Raw genomic sequence first — 18,242 nt, forward strand, 5'->3', positions numbered from 1 at the left:
AGGAAACATACAGGCCACTACAATGAGCAAAGCATTTGCGAGTCATCCAGAAATTCAATTTCCTTCCTAAAGGAGTAGCACAACAGGGTTTATTTTGTAAGGAGAAAAAAATTCCTTTTTGGTTGCCTGCACTAAGTTTGCTGTCTCTTTGGCTGAGCCCCTCTGAAGCGTCCAGGAGCTGAGGACAACCATCTCACTTTTTAATGATTTTTTTATCACTACCTTGCTCACTTCCAAATGTGGAAAAAAATCTAGCATCACACTGCTAACACCAAATAAAAACTTTAGTCATTTCCACCCTCTCACAATAAAGAGAGAGAAGTGATGATAGTAGAATTTTATTGGCTTTATTTAAACAGGCTTCTTCTCCCCCAACAATACTGTGCTGCTACTATAAAACTTTTCTGACACATTACTTTAAACATTAGTGCATGGACATGCCAGCTCTGCACTTCAGGAGCTACAGCTCTATGCCAAGGGCTCTTAGTCACATTAAGAAGTCTCCTCACAATACGTCAGTCAGAGACAACAGCGTCTGAGTCCTCCTGCCTCCGGTGCCACCCTGTGCCCTGTCACCCCCTGGCTGTGGCCAGCTTGTACAGGGCAGCTCAGAGAGGTTTTCTGCCAGCAGTTGGGAGCATGAGAGGTTTTGGGGAGAAGCAACTTTCTTTCCCCTGGTTTCAAGGTGGATGCTGCTGCAGAGCTCCACAGGGATTGCTGCAGCCAGCTGAGGACAAGTGCTGAGAGAAGAGAAGAACAATGAAGTTAAGCAAACAAATGTCTCGTTTAGGTCTGGGGAACTTCTAGTCTAAATACATCCCTATCCTCCCTCAGTATACATGTGTGTGCTGCTCCTCAGGACAAATGGGGCCTTTCTTTTCCGATCCTTTGACTTCAGCAAGGATTGCACAGCTGGGATGATGACTTGTCTTCTCTTATTAAAACCACTTCTTACAAGTGTCGACTCTGTCTCCGTGTTCCTCTGAGTCACTTCTTCAGAGGAAAGAGAAAAACAGAAAATATTTTAAGACCCGATCTATCATCTTTATGCACTTTTATCTTTATTTAACCTGGTATGGGGTGAGAAAAAAATATCCAATGTTATTAAAAATTGTGATTTATTAAGTAACCATTTATCTGTCTACATTTTTCCCCATGTACGGGTAAAAGCAGGAGAATCAGAAATGGCCAGAGCACTCCTAGGCAAAGACACAGCCTAGACAAAGCAGAATATTCCAGAAGAGACAGAGAAGGAGACAGCATCCAGAGGGAATCAAACAAACCACATATATGACTGAAGACAAATCTTAATCATACCTACAAAAATAGTAATATCAGTGGGTTGATTTTTGTTTGTTTCTTTTACTTTTGCATTTAAAACAAGCACATTCTCCTGCTGATCTCAGGCAGCGCCAGTTTGTAACATAACACACATGCTGAAATACAAGATGGAAAATGTGTACACAACTGCCTAAGAGAAGCTACAATCTGCAAAAGTGAATGTTGCATCCATATATCAATTGAAATGACCGACAATTCAGGGAGTAATTGTTTTGAAACAATCTCACATGAATTCACCTTCACAAGATTAGAGGCTGATGTCACCAGGAGGGTGAAGTCATCAGCAATGACTTAAGCTAATGGGATAATGCCAGAAAAACTCGATCAGTCTGTTGAGAACAGCTTAACTCTTTCCAAGCAACAAGGAATGCTGAGAACTATTTACTTCTTTTGTTTGCAGCATTTCCTGAGTAGGTTTTAGCACAGGAAAGCTCACGGTTGACTAATGGAGACAGGGAATGAAATCTCCTTCCTACAGTGTTGCTGGTGACGGCTGGTGGAAATTTTAAAGCCATATGTCTGAATTCAAGTGAAACTTCAAGACAGAGAAAACTGGCAGTAAGCTGTGGGGATAATTTTGTGATGTACAGTCGATTCCAGCAACACTAACTCATGGGAGTAGTCCCTGCTCATTTTAGGTCACCGACACAGCGGGATTCAGCAAGGGGACTTGGGCTCAGCTTTACATTCATTAGAGACAAAGATTTAGAACAGAGACGTGGCCGGTGGTGACTATGGCAAGCTTTACCCAGACATCACAAGCAAACCGAGCTGCCCATAGCCGCACATGGTGTGGCTGACACCAGGCCATACCAGGCAGCAGTGCCAGCTCAACACGTGTTGGGTGTCTTCCTGAGGTAATAGCAGAGCACATGATTTAGAGTCAGTGGCATTAAAAATGACTGGAGTCATCGCGGAAAGTACAGATATTTTTGTTAGGCTGTGTAATGCGTGCCTGTGTGGGAGTGGTGTGAGCTTGTTCTATTTCCAGCCTGTGAATACCGAGGTGTGACAAGCCCGCTCCACTGCTCCTTCGGCAAATGGTGCCGGCAGTGCCACTCCCTGGCGACTGCTAGGAGCTCAGGCACAGCGCAAACCATCTGAAAGGGTGCTAAAACCAGGAGGCTGGCCTGACCCTGGGTGCTGCCAAGCTCACTGGCTCCTTGCACTTGGATTCAGTGCCCCAAGCAGAGGATACAAGAGGGATTTGCTGGTGTGGTCAAGGGGCCTTTGCCAGGCTGGGGTGCAGGCTGCCTTTGCTCCTGATGTGGATATTCTCGATGCACGCAGTCAATGTGGCACCTCAGGCAGCTCATTAACAGCATTTAAGAGAGCCCCCAAGTCCCACCTTGACAAGCTACAGCTCCACACACAGCTGCAGAGCCCAGGTGGGCTCCAACTCTAATGAAGCCAACTCTGCTCTGCTCTGCTCTGATTCCCTGGAAATAAGATTAGAGCTTGGCCCTCTGTCTACCCGAAATGTTTTTCATGTTTTAAAGCCAAGTGTTTTCTTTAATCCCCTGTTACTCTGCAGCACTCTCATAACTTGTTTACTCCACAAAGCTTGAAGGAGAAAAAGATTCTCTAACAAAACAAGTCTACACTTTGAGTTGAAATGCTGAAGGTTAAATGTTGAGAAGTCCTCCAACAGTACACACTGGTTGAATTATAAATATGGAGATGCACAAGTCCAGCCAACACGACATATCAATCCTAAAAGAACTTAAGTTATGATCTTTCCAGAATGGCTCAGCTGGTAGCCTGTAGGCCAGATGTTGCTAAGTAGGTTAGCCCATCATCTTTTTCCACAAAAGAGTTAAAAGATGGCTAGCTGGATAACAGGCAGAGGCAAATGTTCCCTATGCCTGCCCAGCTCTCAGATCTGCCACCACCACAGATATGTGGGACTCCAGCTGCTCCTGAAAGACAGGCAGAGAAGACAGGACCGCCAGTCCCTCTGGCCAGATCACTTTAGCTCACAAGGAGAAGGGGATCCTAGAAATAGTTTGCAGCCCTTTTTGCCATCAAAATGAAGTCACCTGTACTTAAAAGATCCATGTTTTTGCTTCAAATGGCCTCATGTTTAACAGCATGCTTTCCCAAGCATGAAGTATTCATTCAAGAAAAAAATCTACAACTGCAGACAAAAGGACTCTACAGGATTTTAGGGCCAGGTTGTCCTTGTTTCACAGGACCTACACTGCACCAGACAGTGAAATACTGAGTGGTTCAGCAGTGTACTGCAGACCAATATAATATCCTTCCTCTTTTCCTTTTCCACTTCACTCTCCATCTGGCAGATCAGTTTCAAAGCAATCTCTCCACCCTGAAAATGGGTTGACTAAGTATGAACTGACCATAGTCATTTGCACAGTAGTAGAAGACATCTTCCACACACGTAACTCATGCCTGTTTTAAAGAAATTAAGAATCCATGGATTGGGATGTAGCTCAGTTTCTGCACTTTCTATTTTGGCCTTATATTGCTTACATTTGCTTCTTACCCAGGCAACGAATCTGTTTTCCTGGTGGCACTGATGGGAAGACAAATTGCTCAGAGCTAAGAGTACTGCTAAGGTTTCCAAGGAGTAGGAACTACTTGCCTTCATCCCAAACCCATCCTGATTCCCGATCCAAAGGAGAGTGCTCCTGAACTGGCATAGTTGGATGATTCATCCTCAAATCTCTACTTAGGACCCCACTTGCTTAGGGCAAAGCAGCCAGCACACACTGTGCTCGCACAGACTGGGTCAAGGGGTTGTGGTTGCCAGTTCCTCAGGAGACACTCTGAGCTTTTCCTTCTAATAGAGAACTCTGTTGGGACCATCTACCTCCTGGGGTGAAGGGAGGAGAGGAGGTCATTCTACCTCTCTTGTTACCCTGCTGTGCCTTATGTAGCAACCCACACTGGAAGCTTATAAAAAATATCAGTACCCTATATTCTGTAAACCAAGCCCCAAAAAGGGAAATTTCTACAATCTTAATTACAATTTGCTGCAGGAGGTCCAATTCCAGCCAGTTTTCCAAAGCTTGTGGCAACTGACTTATTATTCTAGCACGCTTGATAGAAATACAAAATTGCATGTCCTTCTTTGTAAGATGACTTCTCGGGCTCTGGCGCTTGCTGGCTGTCAGTGGATTATATATTGGATTTTTCTGTCAGCATGTAATAAAAAGGAAGTTTTTTTAAAAAAATTAAAGCAATACATGAAAATAATTCCATTCATATTAGGTATTTTAAAACAACAGCTAGTTTTGGGCTACCCATGTATGGATAACTGAATGAAAAGTACAAAGTCTTCAACCCCTCACAGAGCTATGCAAGGACTTGCCATTAATTTCATTTTTATGCTACCAGGGAGAACTGGGGATTTCCTGCTACCAGCAGTGCTCATACTCTGTAAAGAATCAGCTCTAGATTTTGGCCACCTAAAATACACAGAGTTAGGGTAACTGGCAGGAGGAGCTTACACTGTGTTTCCTCCCAATGCATTCATCAGAAGGCTTTCCCCATGTTGACTGGATGAGATTAACGAGAGAAGCACCAGGAAACTACTGTGAGGATGTCTTCCCCTTCCTCTTTCTCCTTCCCCACTACCTCGAGCTTCATGTAGCAGAGCAGAACCATAAATGTCTATCCTAAATGCCTTAGCACTGTCCTTCTCAGGGCTTGCTACCCACCACGTCAGGCTATCTAACCTACCAATAGATGACACTATCACATCTTTACCAAACAAAACTCCCACAAGCAAATCCAGCTGTTCTGGTCTCTGACGGATCCAACAGGATGCAGTGCACACCACTGCACATTATGCAGCATGAGGAACATTTTTTTGACTACTGCAATCATCTCATTCCCAGTCCCCACATCTTACAGGAAACAGCTTTCACACAACCAGTGAAACTGATAACTTATCTGCTTGAGAAGGCAGCACACCAAAGTGGTTAAGCAAGTCAACAGAGACGCTTTGCTGGTAAGATTTTAGAGAACTGGAAAGGGTAGAAGAGTTAGCCCAGCCAGATGTATCTACACTCTGACCCAGGAGAAGATTTACAATTATATTATTAGAACAGGGCTGAATTAACAGAGCTACTTAAAAATTATCCACGCCTCATACTGTATCTAGATCTGTACAAATAATCTGTTCTTCAGTCCCTTGACAAACAAACAACAATGAACAGGAACAAAACCATTTTGAGTCAAAAATTATTAATTTTAAAGTGCAATTTAATTCCTGTGCCTAAAGTTAGGTACTTTTATATACAAAAAAACCATTTTGGAAACAAAAAACCCCCGTTTTATTTAGAAAACAACCTTTAAAAATTTTTTAAAGGAATCAGCTGTTTTACAGCCAAAATAATTTGATGAGGTCAACACAAATTTTGCCAGCAGCTTCAATAACCAAAATCTGCTGTCTTTTCGGGGGGCAGGGGGCGAGGGGGGAAGGGGGGGGGGGGTTGGTTTGGTGTTTTGGGGGGGTTTTTTTGCATATATATTGAAAGGCCAAAACATTTCCCTCAGCCCCACTTGCAGCTTTAGTCCTAAAATATGTCCATTTTTCACTTCCCTGTGTTGGACGTGGCATATTTTTCTTTACTTGCTCTTTATATCTTTCATGATATTAGAGAATTTGAGTAGTAAACACTGAAAAGAAAAGCTTGCTATTTGTTATTTGATCTTTAATCCCAGCTTTCCCCTTTGTACATTATGTCTAGGGAGCTATGTTTTTCAAAAACATAAGGGAAACTCATCTGCTAATCTGTCAACAAGCCATTCATCTGTAGTGTCTGCTCTACATTTGTTTTGCTATTTCACTATGCACCGAATGTTTGATGCAGATGTTTTGACACAAGTGGTAGAGCAAAATGAAATTTGTTGTTTCCTGACGCCACCACCCTCAAAAGATTTTTTTTAAGCAACAAGATCTGCCCTATTTTTTAAAAAGAACAGAGTACTCCATGATGGTGTGTGACTTCCCAATACCTCCCATCAAGGTGTTGTCTTGCTGTTTTAAGGAAATTACACCAGCAAATCTTTTATACCTTCTAAAAAGATACAAAAGAATGATTTCACTCTGGTTTCCACATTTATGGTGGAATCCAATGCACAGCTTCTGTTAAGGAAAAATAGAAAAGATAGTTTGCAACAGGCACCTCCCAGATGAGAACTAGTCCAAACATCCAAAGCCAGAACTGAAACACTCCTGTCTGTTCCCATATGTTGCACCAGTAATTGTGCCAGACATCTCACCACCTGAGAACGGATGGAAAGACATCTGCTTCCTTTCAGACAGCACCTTAACACTGAGCTCTGGGCTCCTGCTCACTCAGTCCACTTTCTTTAACTGCTTCCACTTCAGGAGAGCGGAAGGAAAAAAAAAACAAATCCCTCTTTCCAGCAAATATTACATGGGCAGTGTGACTCATGTAGAAACGGTTGGTGGGACACTCAAAACCAAAGTTTCAGATTCAGATTACATTGTCAACAGGTCCGTATATATTCTAAGGGATATGTAAAGACATATGAAGCCAAATCACCTGGGTTAGGCTGAGTGGCTGGATAACCTGATGTAGTTTTTATTTGAGACACCCTAATATACGTGAAGGGAACAGGCCGTGGCCACACCACCTGCCAGTGGGTGGGATCCTGGCATTCATATGCGCTGTGGAAAGGGTGGATGGATGCATGTGCCTGACCCAAGACCTCAAGCCAGCCTGTCTTCTTTCCTTCCATGCAGTTCCCAGGGTAAAAGCCATGTCTGAGGGCTGTGCTTGGGAACCCCCACTTACAGCAGGGCTGGCAGGTGAGTTTGGACTCCAAAACAAACTCAGCTCCCCTGCTTATGTGTTTGCACAGGCACATCATAAGGTTAGTTCGTCCCATTGACTTTTACTTACAGGCCCCCTAAAGTCACTGAGTTGAGACAGGCTCCCCCTGGGAGCAATGCCTTGCCTTAGAGGCCTAAATTTAAAGTAGATCACATCCTAAAGCACCTCTTTCTCTGCAGGCTCTTGAAAACACCTACCAACTGTCCTAGACCAGATGTCAAAATGTAGATGGAATTAGCTCAGCCATAGCGCCAGCACTAGTAATATTATATATATGTGCATGCGTGTGCATTTCTAACCATCTTCACACAAAAGGATCCTCAATAATATTTTGGTTTAAATTTACAGTGGAGAGAACTATGTCACAGTCACACTACAAAGCCTGGACAAGGTGCCCTCAGAAGCCATAGAGGAAAGGGTCTCTAGGCATGAGAAAACCCTCAACCTGTAGAGGCATAAAATGAATTCACAACTGTGAAGATGATGCCACCTGGACTACTTCCAGAGGCATGAGGACCATTATAAATTACCATGTGGCTGCCAGCCAAGAGCTTGCAGCTGAGGCAGGTTTTCTGCTATCCAGCTGGGAGGATGAAGCACATCAGGAGAGGCAGACTGGGAGCCAGGGAAACAAGGAGAAAAAAACAGGAGAGCAAAGGACTAATGACTTCTAGCGCTGAGTCTCATTGTGTGACTAGATTCAGTAGCTAGAAAACGTAACTACTTTTACCACTTTACACCACTTCATCCTCTGATTCAGATCAGCTTTTCATTGCACCTCTGCATTTCTGTAAGCATGACTATGCTTGACTCTGTTTCACATCCTATTTTACATCCACATTTTCTTAGTGTGTTCATCACATGAAAAAATTAACATTAAGCCAAAAAGCCATTTTGTGGAACAGCCTCATGAGAGTTGAAGAGAATGAGACTGCCTTTGTTTCCTTCTTCTTGAGCTAGGTCACTACAAGGATAGAGAGCAATATGTCTCTTGAGAGGGACCACTTAAGAGGTTTTTACTGTAAAAATATAATGTGAGACCTTGGAGGAAGAGCTACCAGCTTTCTAGCTGCCTTACCTGCTCTTGTGCCAGCTGCTCTTGTGATGTATATGTATGATACACAAGTGCTGATAATATCACATATGTCCATCCTCTTCATACAACTCCACTTATTGCAACTTATCCAAGAAGTGTACATTAACAGGGGAAGGAACCATGATTATCTGAAATGTGATAGCAAGCACAGCTTTTCTGTTCAGGGATTTTAAATTATTTCCCCACCCCTAAATCTGCTCATGTAATTTTGGAGAGCTCTGTGGATTTTCAGCTCCCTGTCGCACTGTACAGCCAGTTCAAGGTAGCATAATTAAAGAAGTGCTCTGGCTGGTTCAGCCATTTAGTCTGAGAAACATTTGGTTTCAAATCAGAAAAATCAACACAAATCAATTAAAGAGAAACATCCATGTGACTGCTAAATAACTTAAAGAGGAAATTAAGAACTAGCAGATGGCACAAGAAGTTGTATATGGCTTCATAAGGACCAATTTAATCTGCCTAACTTTTCCCAAAATTTGTAAAGACACCAATCATGCAAATCAAGATGAAGTTGTTCCACACAAATCAGCCCTTTCCTGGATGTGTTTTAAGTTTGAACTGTTTGAATTGCTTTGCATCTCTGGGGCTTGTCTGGGAAGGAAGTATTAAGCCCCAAAAAAAAAAAAAAAAAGAAAAAAAAGAAAACGTGTCCAGGTTCATTTTCAGCAGTCTGGAGAATGGCTGTGCATGGCACAATGCTTTTCTATGGGCCAAGAAATGCTGATCTTTTTTGTTATTGCCATTGTGCATTGTAAACTCCTGTCTACTGTGTCATCCTCTGACATGTCTTTCAGCACTTCATCTCGCCATGGAAACCTGCATTTGCAGTCCTTTTTCAGTGGCTGCTGCCCAGAATTCATTCCATTTCAATATTCTCTCTCCATGCATCAATGGGTCCCAAGGGTAATCTTTCTACATCCGTGGGTCCAGGGAGTTTTTAATTCTTCTGACTTAATGGGTATGTCTACTTTAGGGCTTCAGTTTGGATTGGGAGCATGCTTTGAAGTGAATCTCCAGGCTGTCCCCACATGATGTGCCTTGGTTCACATCACAGGATGGGCTCAGGGCACATGAACTGGATTCCTTTCAAACAAAGCTTGCAGAAATTGCGCGTATGGAGCCAACCTGTTCCATCAGCCAATGGATGTGCTGGGAATGGCCCAGACTAGAGCCAGCATGGAGTAAACTTCCCTGGAGCATGTCTGGTGTGGGTGTTGGGACCTCAACCACAACTCTTTTGCTTTACAAACTTCCTTTTGGTCTGCACTGCCTGCTAATACAGATACAGTCAGCAAATGCTATAGGAAGTCTAGGCTAAATTCTGAGACTAAAATCTTTAAAATGAGTGTGAAAAAAACTTACTTTAAGCAATAGGAAAGACATCTGGCTGTTGATATATAAATCTTATCTTAGTGAGAATACAGTTAACCTGCAATACAAGCATTCCCAGAAGCACAGCTTATTTCTGGTGTAACCTGAGTTTACATTTGCTCTTTTACTAGTATAAATATTTTAGTAAAACAGGCCAGATCACAACTGGCACGGTTCTTATGGTAAACTTTTAAGTCTAAACTGTTTTCAGAGTGAGTGAGATTCAGTCCTTCGTCCACAGTCGAAGTGACTGGCATGAGACCACTGCAAAACTGGAGCCAGAGATCAAGGCTGGGCAGAACATCAGAAGGATGCTCCTCACTGGAGGAGGGACAAATCTGTGACCTTTCCTGAGGACCTCCAAAACTACGGTGATTACAGAACAGGTGATTTGTATGCTAAAATTTTAAGTGTAAATGTTGCTCTCTTAAGAGCTAGTGGAAAACTCAGCACGAAGGAAATTCTCCCTTTGCCTTTGGGGAAACCAGTAAGTGGGATAAATCCACAAAATTAGCATGTAATGAAATATTTACTTGTAAGACACAAGAACCATTGTCATGTACAACATTTTGGGGTTAGGCCTGCTTACCTTTTCATTGGTTTTCTGCTGATGTGATGCTAGCTTACTGTAATAACAGCTATTTCTGATTTGCAGCGCTGCAAGTGTTAAGTCTGGCTTCTTAGGTGTATGGATATTTCAAAAGGCATGAGGCCAGTGGGTAAACAGATTTACTCAAGGATAACACTGATCTCTTTGAAACATAGTGTGCTTCATCCCATTTCTGTTATAAAATGGAAGTTACAAAGAAAATGAAAGAAACAGCTCCATCTCCATTTACAGGCAAATATTTTACACCATGTGACACCATTGGGAACTGGCAACCCTCTCTGTTCAAATCCATCAAATACCTTTTCAAAATCGTTCCCTGTATTACTGCTACCACACCTTCTATTCCAAGCAACTAAGGCTTTGATCTAAGGACAAATTGCTCTTGAAAAAGCCAGCTGTTAATGTGTAAGCTCATATGTTGATGATGTGCCTAAACACTTTCCTAAACTGGTCCCTGGAACTGATGGAACATGACACAGAAAGTCCAGTGCATAAATTCCTAGAGCAAACGTCCTCATTGCACACATTAGCACACATAGTTCCCCACCAGCACCATTCACACAAATTAATTCCTTCAATTCAGTGTCATTATATATGCCAGTGCTCCTACAAGCCCCTGGCCAGTAACCTTCCTTTGCTCTTCACCTCAGACCAGCTTCTTTGCTTAAAATTTTGATTTGCCAAGTCAGAGGACTGAAATAATAACTGGTGGTCATTTGCACTGTACACATAAAGATCAAAATGCCACATAGAATAAAATTAACAGTGCATTCCTTAAAAGGAGTACCCAAAACACTTGAAAGATGCTTCTTCTACTGAACATTACTGTGAATTTCCAACATATTTTCAAGAAGACAGAGGGTGTATGTAAATGTAATTTACTGATGAAAAACCATTTAGCTGTTCTGCTAAGGATGAATTGCTGTGAATACTGCAGAAGACTTCTGAATTTTGAAACAACTTTCACATAACTTTGAGACTGCTGAGAGGGCCTTGTCTGCTGTAACAACTTTATACAGTCAGTTTGCACCTCCTTATATGACTTTTGTTTTGTATTATTATTATGAATTATTCGTGTTTTGGTGATTTCAAAAAGCCCCAGGAATGGTCTAGGACCCCATTATGTGAGGATTATACAGGCACAGAAGAACACGCACAGCAGTGGTAAAAGTAATCCACAAGTTGCACTTTGTCTGAATATGCTGTATTTGGAGATTACTTTGTAAGCATTTTTTCCAAGCATCTACCACTTGGATAATGCACTGAAATACCTTCAGGGAGTCTCTGCATGACAATATGCATTCGTGTTAGACACAGTAAATTTAAAGGTCTCTCCCATATTACACAATAGTATTAGGCCCTTTGAGTTCTGTTGAAATAAAAATGTCTCAGGACTGTTGTACTTCTGCTAAGCATAGTTTAAAGCCTAAATGAAATAAAATTATGTCATGAACTACATACTCTTATCATTTAATTATGTGGTTGTGTCATATTAAACTATAAGCAGGATTTCTGAAAAAATCAGACTGGAATAATTCTCCATTTATGATTCACGCTAACATGTTTTATCATTAGCTGTGCAGATCAAAGAAAGAACATGTAGAAAAGCTGGAGAGTGTTTCTTTGCCCACTAGAATGAGAGTTTTGTGAACATAAAGCACAAGAGAAGCCTCTTTATTTAGATGCCTATTTAGTAGCTGAGTCACGTACATATTGTTGGACATGAAGGAAAGTTTTAGAACAGCCTCACAAAATCTTACCTCCCTGGGGTATTTTTTTAATTGAAAATATCAACAGTGTTTTCATTATCATAGCAAAGGACAGGCAGTGAGTTCTGTACCTTGGCTGGCTTATGACCACGATAATTTTGCAGGAATGCTTTAGGATAACATATCAAACAAAAAACAAGCAATTGACTAGGTCTTCCAATTTTTACTCAAGTGTGTGCCTGCAGTGCTCTCTGCCAGCATGTCTGAGCCCCTCTCTGCCTCATATGTGCCTTTCCCCTGCACGAGAGGCAGCAGTGCCGTTGCACACATCACCAGCACAGGGAGGCAGACAAAGCATGACAGCATGGGATGCCAAGAGCCATACCTGCACCCAGAACAAGGACAGAAGTCTCCAATCCTTCCACTGTCTCTCCCCTCTTCCCAGGCGTCATCCTCCCAGGAAAGGATGAGCGTACTCACTGCTAGGGACAGTGCCTGCCTCCCCTCCAGTGTTTCCAGTCTGTGAGAGGATGGGGCTGCAGCAGCAGGCAGGGAAACCAGCTCCAGCTCAAATTGTTGAGGCCTCCAGGAGCTTATGTCAGTGAGGCATGGGAAATGAGGGGCCACCGTGAGGTGAGGGCAACTCTGACCAAGGACACCTGCTAGGATGCTGAGCTTCCCAGGATCCTATCCCACAGTGGGACTCATCCAAAAAAACCCCTGACTCAACTGGGATGGATGCTGCCAGACTAATAAAAAGGAATTGTATTTGTAAAAAGTTCTTCTTACCTCTGTAGCGTAAGAAGAGCTTCAAGGACTCAGGCCAGCTGGAGCAGTGACTCCAGCAGAGACAGGGTGAAACTTCCTTTGCCATGGGACATCTGAGTCTGCAGCTTTCCCCATCCCATCTTGGTCACCCAGGGGACTAGGTCTGCATGAACACCTCAAGATGTGGGAGCCCTGAGGATTTATACAGGTGGATGATGACTGATTGACCTTTATTATATACTCCTTTTGTAATAACACTTAATGCACCCTTTGTCTTCCTGACCACTAATAAGCAGGGAACTAATGCCAGCTCTCTCTTGAGAGGCTGAAGTTAGGTACAGACATTTTTTTTGTACACGTGTACGTAGCTGACTTTATTTTTCCTCTCATGCCTCACCTTGCAGTGAATTCCTGCTCCCTGTGTGTCTGCTCTTCTGCAAGCATTGCCTTATTCATGTCTCAGTCATCCACATTTTAAAATCTTCATGCAAGTCTTCTCAACTTCCTTTAGTTTTACTATCCTATATAATCTTAATTCACTCAGAAATGTTGAGACCTTGTACCAGACCTTTTATTAGATCATTTATGAAGATGATGATCTACACAAGTGCCACGGATACTTTCAGGTGGTCTTTCTCCCTTGTGTAAATAAATAACTTTTTTCCTTGTCCCCTTTCTCAACTTTTAATCAAACTTCAACCTCGGTCTCCACTTGATTCCATTACAGCTTTGAGACTTGTGAATTAAAGTTTTTGAAAAATTCAATCCACTATTTTAATCATACAGGATTTACCTGCTGCCTGCCTGTTGGCAAGAAACCCTAAATTTTAGGTTTGGCTCTAGCCAAAGTCTTGAAAGAAACTGCATATTTAAAGCAAATGTGGTTTTTTTAATTTTCTGTCTTCATATGGTCCCTGGGGGAATCATAACAATAAACAAGCAAGGCAAAATTCTCACTTTGGCCTGAAGAATGACTTTCAACTTTACATGTGCCAAGTTTTGTGAACAAGTTTATTCTCCCAGTTATGTCGGCATGCAGCATAGATGTCTAGTTACCTGATTTGTGGGTGTAATCGGGTAGTCAAATGACCTAAACTGTGCAATTGCTGGTGCTGGCAGATTACATATGGAAAACTAAGACCAGGCCATAAAAATTTGATCTATTGTGTCCATAGTAATAATAAAACCGTTATGGTTGGTGATTGATTATAGGAATATTAAAATGCAGAAAAAGAGTAAAAAAAACTGCTTTAAATTGCATTGTATTCTCGTGTTCAGGGAAAAAATGATTGCTGTTATCTTGACATGTTTATCACTTTGAGGCTGAGCCAGTCGCTATTGTGTGAGTTCATTCTGTCCCAAAGCTGATAAATTCTATCATGTAGTATAAAAATCATTATGGCTCACTTTCACAGCTGCAATAAAACAGGAAAGCAAATACAGTAATTATTTATGTTTAGGACTTTAGTTCTAATGCACATCCAGCAAAACTGACTTAAAAGTTTAGACAGAAAACAAGCTAGATCCTCAGCCTGGATGCACAGATTTTATTCCAGAACTGGTCTCAATGGCAATCATTGATATTTCTGTAAGAAAAAGAGCAAACAGAAACAGAGGCAATATATTGACATCATGTATTGCTGATCTCATTTGTTTGCCAGGGACCCCTCTGTATTTTTTAGCATTTTTACTTCTTTCCTTTGGAGGGAGTTTGGAGGTCTGAAAGTGTCCCCTGGCTGCACCTCATATGTGAATTTTCTCACCATACCACATTTTGCAGTTACACTTTCTGCAGAAGTGTTCTCCCTCAGGGCCTTCTTCCCAGAGCACTGTTCCATGGGTGTGTGCAGGTTGCTGCCACACCCCCAGTGCCATGCTCAAACCCCAACCCCCAGCTGTCCCCATAACCTGGGTTGTGCTCTACCATGCACCAGCTGCTCCCTCACCAAAGGATGCCAGGGTACATTTGGATACTTCAGCCAGGGGTGGGACATATTGGCTTTAGAGATGTCCACTCCTTGTACATTTTCCCTACAGACATGCATCAATCCAGTGGTATGGTCAATCATACCAACAACAACTCCTACTTTTGTGGAAGTGATGTGGGGTTCGTTTTATGCCTCAGTTATGCTCCTCAACCAGGACCAGATGTACATCATCTTGGTGTCAATTTGCACCTTCCCTTAGCAGCCTGCTGCCAGACTCCCACCCTTTAGACTGAGGGACTGAAACAGTTGAGCAATCTCACATACCCCACTTTTAGCTTTTTTCCTCATTCATCGTGCTTTAAAATGCTTGAAATATCTCTTGGGTTTGATCACAGAAACCAAATCAGGAATATTTCACACTCCTCATTTAGCTTTCTCAGAAAAAAAAGTCAGATCAAAACTGTAATGTGGCCATGGACACCTGCAGCATGAGAAGGTGCAGATGGCCTTTGCTTGCATTTATAAATACACAGGTGTGCTTCAAGAAGTGAGAACTATGGGTTTCATCTGTTTTTCTCAGTTCAGGATGCTGTAATTTCCAACCTATAAAAGCATGCCAAGCAAACAGTGAAGATAAATGCACAACATTGAACTACAACACGAGACTTCAGGGTCCATCTCAACACTTCACACCAGTGTCTTCATGGACTGACATCCCATCAAGGGTATATGTGAGGACTGGTTTGGTCAGATGACTAAACCCGGCACCATGCAGGATCAGTCATGAGGTACCATCCTTGGAAGACCCAACCTCATTTATGATGGGCTGGAAAATAAAATATAAATATTGTACCCAGGACACTTCTTCCATGCTTAAACACACCCTCCAGATTATTCACCGTAGCCTGTATCAGTCAAATCCTCTTAAAGCCAATATTTATGGTTGATGTTAACTGTCCATAAACATTACCAGTTCAGGAGCCTGAGCACTGAGATATGTGTAGGTAGGCTGAATTAATACATTGCAACAAAGTACTGAAGGTTCATCTGAAAAACAGAAAAGAATCCTACCTCAGGAGAAATAAAGACATTTACAGCCTAGTCCATCAACCAGTGCCAAGAAACCTAGCAAGGATCAGCTCCCAGCATCTCATCCAGCAACCGTTTTTTCAGAACAGCTTTTAACCAGAAGCAAACAAAAACTACTTCTATGGCCTTTTCCCTTTTTTTTTCTGGGAGCCTCAAGAATACAACCGCGTGAAATGCTTCAGCACTGATTGGCAACTTTCTGTATTGATTGGCTTCGGAGGCTGATTAGATAAGACTGAGTCAACTAATGAGAGCCACTACAAAAAATCTGTGAAGATAAACTCTCCAAACTCCCAAGCCAGCCTATTTAGTAGATCTTTTATCTAAACATATCCTGATATTGTCGACAGTATTGTGCACAAACAAAACATGGGACACTAACTGAAGGACTTTGTTTAAAAAGGGTAACTACTGTCCTGGAGAAAAAAGAAAGCAAATAGCCTGGACTTTAAACCCAGAAGTAAGAAGTGGGAGACTGGCATGAACACCTGCCATCCCTTATCTGTAACTCAAACTCTCCTTCACCCCCAAAACATAAAACGTAAACCCTAGGATAGTTTTGTTAAATGCCTCACATCTCATCATACTGACCATGTTAGCCAAAACCTCCTTCAGAGGAGCAGCTAGATATTGGATGCCCTGTCTATAAAAAAATGCTTTTCTTAAGCGCTGTGCTCTGCTTATCTTACTTCTTTTTACTTTGTCATGTTATTTTTTAGCTATTCTACTGGATCTGCCTGAAGCCCTCCCTCAGTTTTCACACAGCTCTTCTGGAAGTGCAAAATCTTGCTGACTCAGTGGGGGTTTTGGCTTATTAAAACCCAAGTAAGGGAGGCAGGGCAAAGCCCAGACTTTGTTTTCAGCCTTTGCCTGCTCAGTCCTGCTAAGCTTTGGGACCCACCCTTCCAAATCTCTGTATTTTCCACAGTGTGGAAATACCAGTTGTTGGAAGTGATTTGCGGGTATACAGGACATGAGGGGAACGTCCTGTGATACATGACTTGTTGGGATCTGTCAGATGCACAGCACTCATTTAAGGCAGATGTCCAAGAAAGAATCCAGCCCAGCCTTGGGCTTGTGCATCAACCTGAAATAAATAATAAGTTTAAAGAGGAAAAAAGGAGTTTGAACACACTGTGTGCTCTGAATTTCCTCAGAGGGGTTCGCCTGGGAAAAGCAAGAAGCATTCCTCACCCTGCTCTGGCTCACACTGACAGGAGGTTAAGCTGCAAGGATGTTCCAGTATACTGAACTAGGCAAGGGGTTTTCAGAGCTGTTATCTATTTTAAAATAAACATTCCAGTGTGTATTGTTATCATATTTTGTCATGCTCTCATAATTTAGGAAAAAAAAATAAATAAAGGCTTCTGAACATCAGTTTCAGGGGGTATTTGTATAGAATCTGGCTCACATACCAAAAAAAATATTTTTTTCTGTTTACTCTTCTATTCAGCTTTTTATCTAAAAACAACTTTAAATCCCAAGAATACAGCTGCTCCTTGAGATTCATGCAAAAGGTTTATTATTAGCCATACATGGCGAGGCAGATGGAAGCCACATCTAGTATTCTTCTTTTTAGAGTTGTCATTGCAAAAAATAAAGGTCTCTCACCTATTATCTTAAGTCTAGAAAGTCCAAACTACCCAAGAAAAAATTCAAATTGTTTCAGGCAGTCTTTCCCTTCATTTATGATACTGTTTGCCAAAAATACAGTTTTCTGTGCATCCCAGAATCTGCTCACAGGCCTTATGGCACCAGATCTGGAATGCTGATGCTCCCTGCAGAGCTCACACGGTACAGTCATGGTTTGGGTTTTTATGGAGATTAAGTAGGATATGAATTCCTTAGATAACAAAGCAGCAGCAAAGCCGAGTGAACTTCAACTATCTCAAAAGAAGAATGCCAGGAAACAACCAGCTGGCTGTGTAAGAGCTTCCTACCCTTGGCCACTGCAAAAATCCAGGTAGCTGAGCAGATAAGCAGAGCTTTGTTAGCATTTAGTTCTTAGCAAAGCAGCAGTACACATTCAAAGCTGTTGCTATCTTAACAATCCTGCAATAAAAGTTCTGCCTTCCAAGGCAGTGCAAAGGTTATCAGCTTGTTTCTGAAACACAAATTTGCTATAAATCATCAAGAGAGCTGAAACAACTGAGGTGTCACTTTTGCAGGTGCCAAGGGGAGAGGAGGGCTGGTCTCCAGAATGCCAAGGAGCTAGTGAAGGGGCCAAAGTCTATCCTCATGTTCCCTTCAGGGGGAGAAATGTTGACTTACGTGTGCCATTTCACATAAGTTATCACATCAAAAGGAGAAAGCCTATTGGAAATCTCAGGGATTTTTATCTCTGCTTAGATATCTCTCAGACTTGAAAATGGGAGCTCCTTTGGGGGATCATGTTTAGATAAATCACAAATATTAAGTTTATCCTGGATTTTGGTCTTCATTTTGTCTTCTCCTGCCTAGAGGATGTGCAGGTTTTAAAGGGCTTCGTGCCTAGGTAGGGGT

General features: G+C 42.1%; 1 long non-coding RNA gene across 1 annotated transcript; it reads right to left on the reverse strand.

Annotated features, from left to right (window-relative positions):
- Nucleotides 1-365: 365 nt before the first annotated feature.
- On the reverse strand, nucleotides 366-15,924 carry LOC136285945 (uncharacterized). The gene is made up of 3 exons (XR_010719606.1): nucleotides 15,723-15,924; nucleotides 12,745-12,915; nucleotides 366-993 (listed from the first exon to the last, which is right to left on the reverse strand). It is a non-coding gene; the product is annotated as an uncharacterized lncRNA (long non-coding RNA).
- Nucleotides 15,925-18,242: the final 2,318 nt, after the last annotated feature.

This window comes from Chamaea fasciata, unplaced genomic scaffold (genome assembly GCF_029207755.1).
Source record: "Chamaea fasciata isolate MVZ Bird 193981 ecotype frontalis unplaced genomic scaffold, bChaFas1.0.hap1 SCAF_2, whole genome shotgun sequence".
NCBI classification, from domain to species: domain Eukaryota; kingdom Metazoa; phylum Chordata; class Aves; order Passeriformes; family Sylviidae; genus Chamaea; species Chamaea fasciata.